We start from the raw sequence: 13,200 nt of genomic DNA on the forward strand, positions 1-13,200 counted from the left end.
CCCCTACGAGCAGGCACTGAGCCAGGCCCGTCCAGGCTGATGAGAGAGGCTTCACTGAGATGTAATTCACATATGACACAGATCACCCATTGAAAGTGCACATTTCAGGGGCGCCTGGGTGGCGCAGTCGGTTAAGCGTCCGACTTCAACCAGGTCACGATCTCGCGGTCCGTGAGTTCGAGCCCCGCGTCAGGCTCTGGCCTGATGGCTCAGAGCCTGGAGCCTGTTTCCGATTCTGTGTCTCCCTCTCTCTCTGCCCTTCCCCCGTTCATGCTCTGTCTCTCTCTGTCCCAAAAATAAATAAAGTTTGAAAAAAAAAAATTAAAAAAAAAAAAAAAAAGAAAGTGCACATTTCAGAGGCTCTCAGTATGTCCCCGGTGTTATGCATCCCTCACCACCTCACAATCTATTTTAAGACACTTTTATCACACCAAAACAGACACCCCGTATTCACCCACCCGCTCTCCATTCCACCCCCCCCCCCCCCCGCCCCTGGCAACCACCCGTCTCCTTTCTGTCTGTGTCTGTGCCTCTTCTGGACATTTCGTGTGACTGCGATCATGCCTCGTGGGCTTCGCTCAACTGAGCATGCCACTTTCAGGCTGCCACGCCGTACGAGAGGAGGTTTTAATGCGATGTGGCCTCGTGATGAGGCACATATAAGACAGTTCCTGGCCGCCTCCCGAATGTTGCTCACGACTCCCAAATCCTGTCCCACCAGCTGGACCTTCGGATCCCCCGCAGAGGGGGCACCTGCTGGATATTCAGGAAGGATGCCGTGGAGACAGGTGCAGCATGCATCAGCACGAATTTATCTCCTCAAACTGTCTCCTTGGTTCGTGGCCCAGCCGCTGACCTAGAGCAATACACAGAGAACAAGTCGGTGTACCGGCTCGGGCAGGGTTTCCGTGCAGGCTCACCCTCGCCGCTCTGCTCCTTCTCCATCACCAGGTTCCTGGCTGGTCCGATCTCTTTCCACCCACAATGCCCAGCAGCTGTCACTCACCTGCGGCAGAGTCCCTGCCACTTGGGGGTGCTCTAGGCCGTTCACACCTGCGCAACCCCGTGCTGAGCCCCACCCCACGGTGCCCCCAGCACTGGTGCCAGTGATGTGTGATGTGGGGTGTTCCTGGTTCCAGCGCCTTGGCTTTAGACATCTGCCCACTTGGAATGCCCCTGCCCATCCCATCGGGCTGAATGTACCTCCTCCAGGAAGCCTTCCTGACACCCTCCCCCCAGCCCCCAGCTGGACTATCTTTCGTGCTTCATTAGGAGTGGAGAGCTTCGCCAAGAGACTCTGGACAATCAAGGCTCGGCATTTCCCTCTGAGAACACAGTCTGCACCCCTGACATTTAGATATGGAGCCTTTACATTTCTTCGAAGTGGGGCGCCTGGGTGGCTCAGTCAGTTAAGCGTCTGACTTCAGCTCAGGTCATGATCTCGTGGTCTGTGGGTTCGAGCCCCGCGTCGGGCTCTGTGCTGACAGCTCAGAGCCTGGAGCCCTGCTTCGGATTCTGTGTCTCCCTCTCCTCTGCCCCTTCCCTGCTCATGCTCTGTCTTTCAAAAATAAACGTTAACAAAATAGTTAAATTTCTTTGAAGCAAAACCAGATTTCTTCATAGGAAAGCAGCTTTAAAGTTTGTAACTACTGCTTAGATATATGAATACCTTTTTGGTTTTCCTTTCTTGTCGATTTCTAATTTTATTCCATTATAGTCATTGAACGTAGCTCATGCATATGATGGGAGTTTTTTTGGACACAGTTGAAATCATATGTATGTATGTGTATATATATATATAGTCTATATTTACCTAAATTCAGTCGAGTGTATGTATCGTGCTGTTCAAACCCTCCATATTCTTACCTTTCATCTATTGACAGCTGCTGAGATGTGACAGTCTCTCACTGTGTAACTGGACTGTACCACGGGGAGCGGACAACCATCCATAAAGCCTTTCTGCTGGGCACATCAAGACTGCTCTGAAAAATTTGTTCCCTAAAGATGTTAACAAGATCCCTTAGTGTCCTTTTTGAAGCTTGCTTTAGGCTCAGCATATGGTCAATTAAAAAAAAGTTAGTACACTTTCTTTAAAGACCAGTTTTAAAGTTCATATGAAAACTGATGAGAAAGTATAGTGTCCACTTAACCCTTCCCCTCCCCCACTCCTCTGTTATTGACTTTGCAGGACGAGCTACAGGTGTCACGGCTGATGAACCAACGCTGATACATATGACACACCAGAGTCCGTAGCTTACATGAGCCTCCGTGTGCTGTGGGTGCCGATGCTTTGGGCAGATGTGTAGTGACGGGTATGCGTCACACAGAACAGTTACAATGCCTTAGAAATCCCTGCCCTTGCGCCCCCCGTTTGTCCCTCCCTCCTTCTCCCTAAATTGCCATGACATCTCATATGGTTAATTTTTGTCATTTTTTTTTGAAAGCATGTTGTTGGGTGTAATGTTTTATGTAAGTTAATTTGGCCAAATTCGCTGTATCGTTAAAAATGTCTACATGGTTACAGACATCTCTATTTCTTCTGTTAGTTGTTGGCAATTATGAATGAAGTTGCTATAAACATCCATGTGCTTATAAGGTACCACAGAAATACAAAGGGTTCTGAGGCCACTGTGAACAATTGTATGCCAACAAGTTGGACAGCCCGAAGAAATGGGCAAATTCCTGGAAACATACAACCCAGCACGCCTGAGTCATGAAGGGACAGAACGTCTGAGCAGACTAATCACTAGTAAGGAGATTGAGTCCATAATTAAGAACCTCCCAATGAAGAGAAGCCCGGGGCCAGATGGCTTCACAGGTAGATTCTATCAGACATTTAAAGAAGAATTAACCCCGATCCCTCTCAAAATCTTCCAAAAAATTGAGCAGGAGGGAACAGTTCCAAAACCATGTTTTGAGTCCAGCATTACCCTGATTCCAAAACCAAGTAATATACTACAGGAAAAGAAAATCATAGGCCAATATCGCTGATAGAAAAAGAAGCAAGAGGCATTCAGATCGGAAAGGAAGAAATAAACTTGCCTCTGTGTGAAAATGACATGGTTTTATATATAGAGATCTTCCTGGACTTAGGACGGGTCACATCCTGACAAACACATCGTAAGTTGAAACTGTCACAAGTAGGAAATGCATTTCATACGCTTCACCTACCAGACATCACACCTTAGCCTCGCTGACCTTAAACGTGCTCAGAACACTGACATGAGCCTACAGTTGGGCAGTGTCCTCTGACACAATGCCTGTTTTATGATAAAGTGTTGAATATCTGATTTATTGAATGCCGTACGGAAAGAGGAAATAGGATGTTGACTGGATGCAGAATTGTTGTGAGTGGATCTGCTGTTGACCTTCCTGAGCACGTGGCTGCTGGGAGCCATCCCCACCCAGCCTCACAAGGCAGGATCCAACCGCATGATTTTAGCTGGGGGAGAGAGCAAATGTCAAAGTACGATTTCTACTGAATGTGTATTGCTTTCCCAGCTTTGTAAAGTCAAATAATCACAAGTTGGGGACTGTCTGTATAGAAACCCCTCAAGACTCCACTAAACAACTGTCATAACTAATAAAAGAGTTCAGGAAAGTTGCAGGATACACAATTAATACACAAAAATCAGTTGAGTTTCTATATGCTAACCACAAGCCATCAGAAAGAGGAATTAAGAAAATAATCCCATTTACAATTGCATCAAAAAGAATAAAATACCCAGGAATAAATTTAACCATGGAGGTGACAGACCTGTTCTCTGAAAACTGTGACATTGTTGACAGATGTTGAAGACGACCCAAATAAATGGAGAGACACTCTGTGTCCATGGGTTGAATTAATATTGTTAAAATGTCTATACTGTCTAAGGCCATCTATAGATTCAATGCAATCCTTATCAAGATTCCAATGGCATTTTTTTTTTTTTTTACAAAATAGAAAAAAAAAAATCCTAAAATCTGTATGGAACCACAAAATACCCTGAGTAGCCAAGGCAGTATTGAGAAAGAGGACCAAAGCTGAAGGCATCATGCTTCCTTCTTTAAAACCATGGTAGAAAGCTGTAGTAATCAAAACAGTGTGGCTTTTGCATAAAAACAGACACACAGACCAGTGGAACAGAGCAGAGATCCCAGAAATAAACTTACACATATATGGCCAATTAATTTATGACAAAAGAGCCAAGAATATTCAATGAGGAAAGGACATTCTCTTCAACAGATGGTGTTGAGAAATCTAGGCAACCTCATGCAAAAGAATGAAACTGGTCCCCTATCTTAAACCATCCACAAAAATCAACTCAAAATGGATTAAACACTTGAACATAATACCTGAAGCCTTAAAACTCCTAAAAGAAAACACAGATAGTAACCTCTCTGACATTGGTCTTGGTGATGATTTTTTTTTTTTGATTTGACACAAAAACAAAGGCAAAAACAAACTACTGGGACTACATCAAACCAAAAAGCTTCTGCTCAGCAAAGGAAACTATCAACAAAATGAAAAGATATCCTATAGAATGGGAGAAAATATTTGCAAATCATATATGTGATAAGGGGGGGGGTCATATCCAAACTATGTAAAGAACTCATACAACTCAGTAGCAAAAAATGGAAACTGATTTAAAAAGTGGGCAGAGCCTTGACCTCAGACTCTGGAGGAAATGGAAGTTGGACTGTGCTCCCCCCCGCTGCTGGCAGACCATTCGCTCTGGGGCCTGAGGATGGTGAGGGGTCCGGTGTCCCATCCCTGGCTTTGATCAGTCACACTCATGCTGACTGGAGTTGGCAGGGAAGACAGCAGGGGAGGGCTGTGAGCACCCAGTGACAGGGCTGGCATGGGAGTCCTGGAGGCAGAACTGGAGGCAGAGCTGGAGAGGCTGGAAACAAGATCAGAGGCTGGTGGATCCCAGGCTTCCCTTGGCAGAGGTGGCTCTGTAATGCCGATGTGGGACACTGTGGAAATGCCACCGAGGGCCCCCGGGCACCTTCCTGTCTTCACCAGGGGGCACTAAGAGGAGGTGTGCTAAGATTTCCCCCAATTTCTTGCCTTTTCCTCAGGGAGGGGTGTGCTCTGGACCACCTGTGAGGGTGGGGGGGGGGGGGTCCGGGCCAGCTCCTCTGGTCCTGGGGGAGACACTGCTCTTGGAAGCACGTGGCCGTGCAGACAGACCTCGTTCCTTCCTTCTGCTGCTTAAGTGGGTGCTTGGAGACACCCCTTTCTTTGCCCACTGCTGCCACTCCCCACCCGGTCCAGGCCGTTGGCCTCAGCATTCACTGAGTTGAGGTGTCCACAGCTACCCGCCCCCCCCACCCCGGACGTGGGTCTCCAGCCGTGCAGCAGACGGGGCTGCGTCTGTTCTTTTGGTGGTGGTGGGGTGCTTCTGCCTCTGCTCCCTCACTGCCTCTGGCCCCTGGACACATTGTCCTCAGGAGAGAGTTTCCAGAGAGGATGTGCCTACCCTGGACACATTGTCCTCAGGAGAGAGTTTCCAGAGAGGACGTGCCTAGCACCTGCCCGCAAGGAGGCCCCGGGGTGTCGGTGGCCTTTCTTGGACCTCCTGACCCTGCCCAGCCCACGGCATGTGGAGCAGACAGCTGTCCTGCTGAGCCCGCTCCAATTCCCAACACGCGGGATCACAAGTGATAAAAGGTGGCCGTCACGCAGGAGTAGTACCTGAGACAGCCTCCCTGCATCCCGCTGCTGCACGGGCTCCCCACGTTTCTTCCTCCCCAGGTGACAAGGGAGATCCTGGTGAAGCATGTCAGGTGTGTCCCTGCCGAGGTCCCCTCATTCACAGTAAGACTGTGGCCCACCCGGCCCTTTGCAGGGGCCCCTGGCTGCCGCTCAGAGCTCGGGAGAACAGCAGCCTCATCGCACCCGGCCCACTCCCACCTTGGCCCAGGTGGTCCCTCAGCCCCCGACATCTGCAGGCAGAACTTTCCCTGCAAGGCCCATGCCACTCCCCTCTGTCCCCTGCACCCCTCTCGGGGGGCCTGCCTGAGTCCTGCTCCAACTTCTGTCCTCTGTGTCTTCTGCCCACTCCTCCCCCATTAACCCCATTAGGTACTGGCTCACCTGCTGCCCCCTCGCCTGTGTTCTCTGCGGGCACTTGGAGATCAGGCAGTGACTGCCCAGCACTTGCTCGGGTCACCTGAGGTCACCGTGCCCGGGGCCCCTGCCCCGCACTCTGCGGTGCGGGCATCAGTGGGGCTCTGCGTGGGTGTGGCTCAGCGCCCCACAGCACCTCCTGACGGGCTGAGGGGTGGCCCATTAAGGTCGGTTCTCCTTCTGGCCTCCAGGGGGCAGCAAGCCCCTGGGTCCAGCCGCTTCCAAGGCAGGTCTGGGGGCTGCGGAGTCATGGAGTGCAAGCGCGTCCTTGGTTGCTCTTGGGCCCGACCTCTGGCCCTGGGCCCTCTGGGGTAATCAGGACACAGCCTCGGTCCCCTCACCCTGCCCCCCTCAGCCCTGCATCAGGTGGAGTCCAGCGGGGATGGGGGGAGCTGCAGGCACCAGCAGCCGTTCTGGGCCCGGGAGGGGGCCCCGCAGACAGGGAAGGGCTGCAGGGAGGCACAGGGGCGTCTGTGCGATGGCTGAGGGGTTCCAGCCTGGTGCCTGAAGATGGTGGGTTCTGGCTGCACGGAGGATCTGGGCCCAGGAGACTGAGCATGGCCCCAGAGGGAGGAGGAGCAGGCCTTGGCGGGTGGCGGCTGGGGACCTGAGGCCAGGCTCCTGGCGGCTGATGCGGGACCCGCAGCTCTCTCCTCACCTGGGCAAGGCCCGGCCATGGCACCTGCCTCCCACGTTCTGTGCACCTTAGGCAAGTGTGCGGATGGGGCCCATGTGTGCAGACGGCGTCCACGTGTGCAGACAGGGCCCATGTGTGCAGACGGGGTCTGCGTGTGTGGGGACAGGACCCGTGTGCACCATGCAATTCACACACTTCGGTGGGTCACCTTATTGGGACGATGGCAGTGTGGACCCCGGTGCCCTGCCCAGCCGTCCAGGAAGGCCTCCCTCACTCTTCCCCATCTGTAAAATGGGGTAGCAAGGCTGACGGTCGCCGGCAGGCACGATGGCTTGTTGGCCTCCCACTCAGGTGTCCCCTCTCCCTGCTCCCTCAGCCCATGGCACCTTGGACCTCATTCTGAGCCCCGTCACTATGGCACTGGGTCAGATGGTTGTGGCCATTTCACACCCTGGCTGCACACGGGGCCATGGGAGCGCCCACCCCCAGGGCAGCAGGCGGGAGCCCGTCCCCCACTGGTGCCCTCACGGCCAATAAGACACAACCCCGGGTCACCGGCCGATCTGGGCGATGGGCCTTGTCCCGGCCCAGTGTTCGCCAACACCTGCCGCTGTGTTTGCGTGAAGCCACCCGTGCGGACGCCCACCGGAGGCCCGTGGCCACATCTGGACCGTGGCTGGTCGGCCAGGGTGCGAGTGACATCTGCCTGGCTGTGTCCCATGAGCCTCATTGCCTCTGGCCTGTGGAGTTCGGCTGGTGTCCCTTTGTCATCGCCGATGAGTGGATGTCCTCCCTGGTACGCGCATGGATCCGTTAGCCTTTCTGTCCAGACGGGGTGTCCTTGCCTCCACCGACGGCTCTCTCCTCGTCTTCAAGGAGACACGCGTTTTCCGGACACGCGTCTTCACGAAACGTCTCCTTCCCTCTTTTCCTGTATCGCCGTGGACTGGGTTTGAGAAGTGTTTCCATCTTTTTCTCTCCTGTTGGCTCCGAGTTTCGCACCTTAGTGGCGGCTGTCTGGGGTCAGCGTGGGTCCTGCTAACCCAGCGCCTGCCCTGCACGCCCGGCAGCCGTGGACTCGCGCCCCTGCCTTGTGCCGCTGTCGCATGGTCCACGCTGTGTGGGCGGAGCCCAAGGCACATCATTAATAAGTCGGCTTTCAACGCTCGATTACCTTCCGAAAATCAAAAATAAAACAGTATGTTACCTTTACCCACGTGCTCTCCATGTCTGGCCCACCTTGTTCGTCTGCGTAGACCAGCCCGGTGTCATTCGCTGTGCCTGAAGATCTTTGATGACTTTTTCCTGAGAGCCTGCGGGTGACAAATCCTCTGACTTTCTTCGTTTGTTTAAAAACGTTTTATCTGTGAAGATATTTTTGTGCCACGTTGGGTTTTAGCTGGACAGATTTTCTTTCTCTGTGGATACTTTAAAGCTGTCTCCTCACCGTGTTTGGCCCGTACAGTGTCACCCAGCGGTCTGCCGTAGCTCCGATCCCCGTCCCGCTGTGTGTGATTCGTCTGTTTTCCTGGACTGCTGGAGGTTTTCCTTTATTGCCGGTTTTCGGCAGTTGTATTGGGATCGCCGCACCAGGCTTTTCGTGGGGGTTTATTCCGCTGGAAGTTGTTGGTCTCTTTCAGTCTCTGGATTTTCAGCAGGTTTGGAAAACTTGACCGTTATTTTTTTTTTTTAATTTTTTTTTTAATGTTTATTTATTTTTGGGACAGAGAGAGACAGAGCATGAACCGGGGAGGGGCAGAGAGAGAGGGAGACACAGAATCGGAAGCAGGCTCCAGGCTCTGAGCCATCAGCCCAGAGCCCGACGCGGGGCTCGAACTCACAGACCTCGAGATCGTGACCTGGCTGAAGTCAGACGCTTAACCGACTGAGCCACCCAGGCGCCCCAATTGACCGTTATTTTTTAGGGCGTATTTCCTGTCCCTCCACCCCCTTCCTGGTGGTCCGCATGCCACTGATACTCTTGTTTCAGTCTACTTTGTCCCCTCTGGGCTTCCTTGCGGGTAGTTTTTATTGCCGTGTCCTCACGTTCATGTTTTTCCTTTTGTGACGTGAGATTTGCTGTTCATCTTGTCCCTTGTGTTTGTCACTTGAGAGGCTGCGTTTTTCACGTGTGGGATGAGAAGACGTGGGGGTCACGTTCCCACCACCCGATGCTCCGAGGACACGAGTCCCGAGTCCCCGCTGCCGAGCCGTCCCTCTGTCGTTCTGGGCCTGCTCCTGCCGGCCAGTTTCCTCCCGCTGCGGGTGACACTTCCCCCTTCTTCCTGTCCCTGGCAACCTTGCTGGGACGCTGGCCTTGGGGACCCTGTGCCGTTGGGTGCGGATTTTGTCCTAGTGCTTCGGGGAGGTCTCTGTGTTGTGCAGCTAGGTCAGCAGGGCCCAGGCCGACCCTTTCTGGGCGGGCTTTTCTGTTGACGGGCGCCCTGGAGCACTGTGTGCGGCTCACGTACCCTTAGAGAGTCCCTCTGGGGCCCTGCACGTTGCCCCGGCCCCGCGTGAGTCCTGCCACTGCCCTCATCTTGGGGCGTCGCGCCCTGCGCGTGCAGACCCTCATCTGCGCCAAGCTCGGCGCCCTCTGCAGATCTCTGGGGCTCCCTCCGGATGGCGCGCGGGGCCCCGGCCCTGGGCTGCCCGCTGCCTTGGCCTCCCTGATTCTGGCCTCTATCTCCTCTGCTCAGAGAGGCCTCTGGGCCCGTGGGCCTTCCTGAGCCGCAGCCTGGGCACTGTCCCCCGCTGACGAGCTGGTAGCCAAGGGCTCTGAGACGGACTTCTGTCCCTCAAAGGGCACAGTCCTGCAGGGTCGGAGGTCCTCACAGGTCCTTCTGCCACGTATGCTCCCGCTGGCCCGCCACCGGGGAGCTCGGCCTCTGAGTCTGTCGCTGTTGCTGAACAAGGGAGGCACCAGCTCCGACAGCTTTGCCAGGAACTCGGTGACCTCATTCCCCTCCCCCAGAGGGTCGGCTTGCCCAGGGTCACATGGCCCTGGGACAGAGTCAGGGATGCGCTGCATCTGTCTGGATGCAGACGGGATAAAGTCCAGCCCCAGGCTTGGGACCTGGGACCTGGGGTCCAGAGTCCTGGGCGGGGGGAGCTGCACTGTCTCACCTGGGGGTCCTGAGGGCACCTGGCTCTCCCCCCACCCTGCACCCCTGTGCAGAGTCCCTCTCCGGGTGGGCGTGGCTGCGGCTCTCTAGCTGTCTGTCAGAGCCTCCGGCAGCTGTGGGCAGGAGGAGGGGGCCCCACTGCACACGAGGCCTATGGAGACATGAGGACTTGGGGGCCCTCTGAAGGCCCGTGGAGGAGAGGGGCCGGTCACCCCGCAGCTGCCCCATCTGTATCCCGCAGGTGGCCCAGAAGACTGGCCTGGACCTGCCCCGAGCCCACGAGACTGCCCCGGCCACGGAGTCCTGGGAAGCCCGCGTGTCCAAGAAGGCGTGAACGCCTCCAGCGGGCGGGGACCCTTGAGACACGCTGAGAGCAGACTGAACGTGTCTGTTACTGATTCTTATTCCCGTGGCTCCCACGTTATTGCACAAATGATTTTGTACTTGGTTGAGATTAAACATCAGCACGTGGAAATTAAAAAGAGGTGTTCCGGCAAGCAACTGCTTACGGCACAATCGGAAAGCAAGTGAATGATGTGCCAGGGGATCGGGAGGGGCGGTCCTGGGGGGCGTGCGGGACCCTGTAAGGCCCAGCCTGCTGGCTCGATGAGCGCGTTCGCTGGTTATGGCGGTGAGATCGATTGATGGCGGCGGGGCGGGGAGGGGGGGGGTCTCCACTCCTCCCAGACCCACCGGCACGAGGAACAGCCTCTGGCCTTGCCCACAGCCCCTCCTCCATTTCTGTGGGGTGGGGAGGGGCTCCGAGCTGCAGAGGGAGAGCAGGCTGGGGTCTGGGCCCCAGAGACCCGTGTGCAGGGCAGACCCGGAGGTGGCCTCCTGGTGTCGCTCCACACCCGTCTGGAGTCTCTTTCAGCTTTGACCTTCGTCAGAGCTGGGACCCGACCACTTGCAAGGGAAGGAATCTCGACTAATGCAAACTGGTTTAAGAAGAAAAGGGACCTCTGGGTTTTCAGTTGTGTGAACGAAGGACGGCTTCAGGCACCGCTGGATCCAGCTGTCCGAGGCTGGCTTGAGGGCTCTCCCTCAGCTCTCAGCTCTGCCCTGCTCGCAGGCGGGCAGCCCCCGAGTAGCACAGGCTGCCGGCAGCTGCAGCCGAACCTCTGCCCAGCTTGGCCGCCCTGGGGGAAACCACTTCGTTTCCCTTCCGGCAGCTGCTCTCTCTCGGCCGGGAAACTGCGTCCCTACTCTTGGTCCTTGTGGTTTGGTTGGCTGACCCCACCCTCACCCAAGAGACGGGCCTAGAGTGACCCCCATCTAGAAGGATCATCCGCCTGTGGGTGCCCTGCAGGCCTGCCCACCCCGTCTGCCAAGTGGCCTGGGGAGGGCTGTGGAGAGTCACCCAGCTGTGCTGGTCCCAGGAGGACTTCCTGGAGGAGGTTGCACTGGGTCGCGTCCTATTCGAGCAGAGGGCTGTGGGCTTGCTGGGAGTGGAGCCACCAGCCTCCCTTCCCCGTGCTTCTCCTCCTTCCCCTTCCCCGGGTCCATCCTACCCTCAGGGACGGTGTCATCCCTGAGAAGACAAACGTTCTTACCGACAACCCAGGTCGGCTTCATCCAGAGGGAAGGGGCAGCCACGACAGAGAAAATTTGGGCCGTGTGTGCCCGAACCTTCCAGCTCAGGACAGCTGGGCGCCCTGTCCTGGGAGCCGCCCAGGAGGAGATCAGGCCGCTGACCCCGGACCCCGATGGTCCAGCCCCCTGACCACCCACCCGGCTTCCAGGCCCCAAGGAGGCCAGAGCCGCTCCGTGGTGGCGCCACCTGGTGGGGATGGGTGGTCACAGCCGCCTCAGCCCGAGGCTCCAAGTTAGGCAGAGTGGGCGGCTTTCCAAAGCGGGTGGGAGATGAGCGTTATTTCCCACTTTCCGCATAAGGTGAGGCTCCAGAGCGACTCGGAAATGAGACAGCACGGCGTAGCTGGAAATGCCTCCAGGCCCTCGCGCACAAGCACTCGTGCGACCTCTCCGTCGCGGCAGAAGCAGCTCAGGGTCCGTCGCTGTGGGGTTGTTGACCCCCAGGAAAGGCCCCCCGGGCCGGCCATGGCTCTCGGGTGCCCCTGCTGCTGGGGCACGGCCAGCGCTGGCCGTGGCGTCGCCGTGGTGTCATCGGCCGGCAGAGCCCCTCCGGGTGTCCCGCGGGAAGCAACCCCCGTCAGACACTTGGCACAGATGCGCCCTGACGTGGAGGCGCCACACGGCTGGTCAGGGCTGCTGGCTCCGCGCTCCGGCTGGGCCTCCACGCTGATGCCTTCGTTCGGCTGGACGCTGTGACCACAAAGCTCTAGTGGCTGCGATGTCCTCCTTCGTGGCCCCTGCCCCTTGCTCCTCTCCGGGGCGCCCCGTGAGCCGAGATCCTCTGGGCCCACGGCCCTCGTGGCGTGTTCGTGGCCTGGGCCCGCCCTCCTGCCGCCGTTTGGTTCACTCGATGAGCACGCTGTGCACACTTCATGGGGCGGGGCGGCCGGGGGCAGGATGGCTGACTCCTGCCTGTCAACGCTCGCTACAGCCTGGAACTGTGGCTTGGACAGTGGCCACGTCACCCTGTCACACGGGGCAGGGGCCCCTGGGCCTCCGGGTGAGGGGTCTCCCTGGAGGGGGTGTGAGTCAGCGGTGAGTGGAGGTTGTAAGCATATGATCCTCGACTCCGTTTTCCTTCGAGAGGCCCCTCACGTTCCAGCGGTTTCTGTGCGGCCAGAGAGGAGCCACCGTGGTTCTCGCGCAGGGTTGTGGAGGGGAGGGGAGGGGCTAGGGGTCGTTTGGCTCACATTGTCATGTGGGACACTGAGGACTGAGCACAATACAGAGTGGCCTTGGAGAAATTTTTATTTTTATTATTTATTTAAAAAAGTGTTTGACATTTGTTTATTGTTGAGAGACAGAGAGACAGAGCGTGAGCAGGGGAGGGGCAGAGAGAGAGGGAGACCCAGGATCTGAAGCAGGCTCCAGGCTCCCAGCTGTCAGCACAGGGCCCGACGCAGGGCTCGAACCCACGAACCGTGAGATCATGATCTGAGCTGAAGTCGGCCGCCCAACTGACTGAGCGTCCTAGGCACCCCTCGAAATTTTTATTTTTTAAGATGAATTAAAACTGGAGTCACCATTTGAAATATTCTGGCCACGAAAGCAGTCAGTGGGGAACACGTGGAGTCCCTAGGTGCTCCAGCCCCCTGTGTTCGGCACACCTCATCCCCCCAGGCACCGAGATGCTCAGCAGACCCCTCAGCTCCTGGGACCCGGAGAAGCGGCCTCCCCTGTGCCAGCGGTCCTGCCCACGCTCGCCGGCCGAAGGCCATGCCACGCTGCGG

Source organism: Puma concolor, chromosome A3, assembly GCF_028749965.1.
Source record: "Puma concolor isolate L17-30 chromosome A3, mPumCon1.1.hap2, whole genome shotgun sequence".
Taxonomy (NCBI): Eukaryota; Metazoa; Chordata; class Mammalia; order Carnivora; family Felidae; genus Puma; species Puma concolor.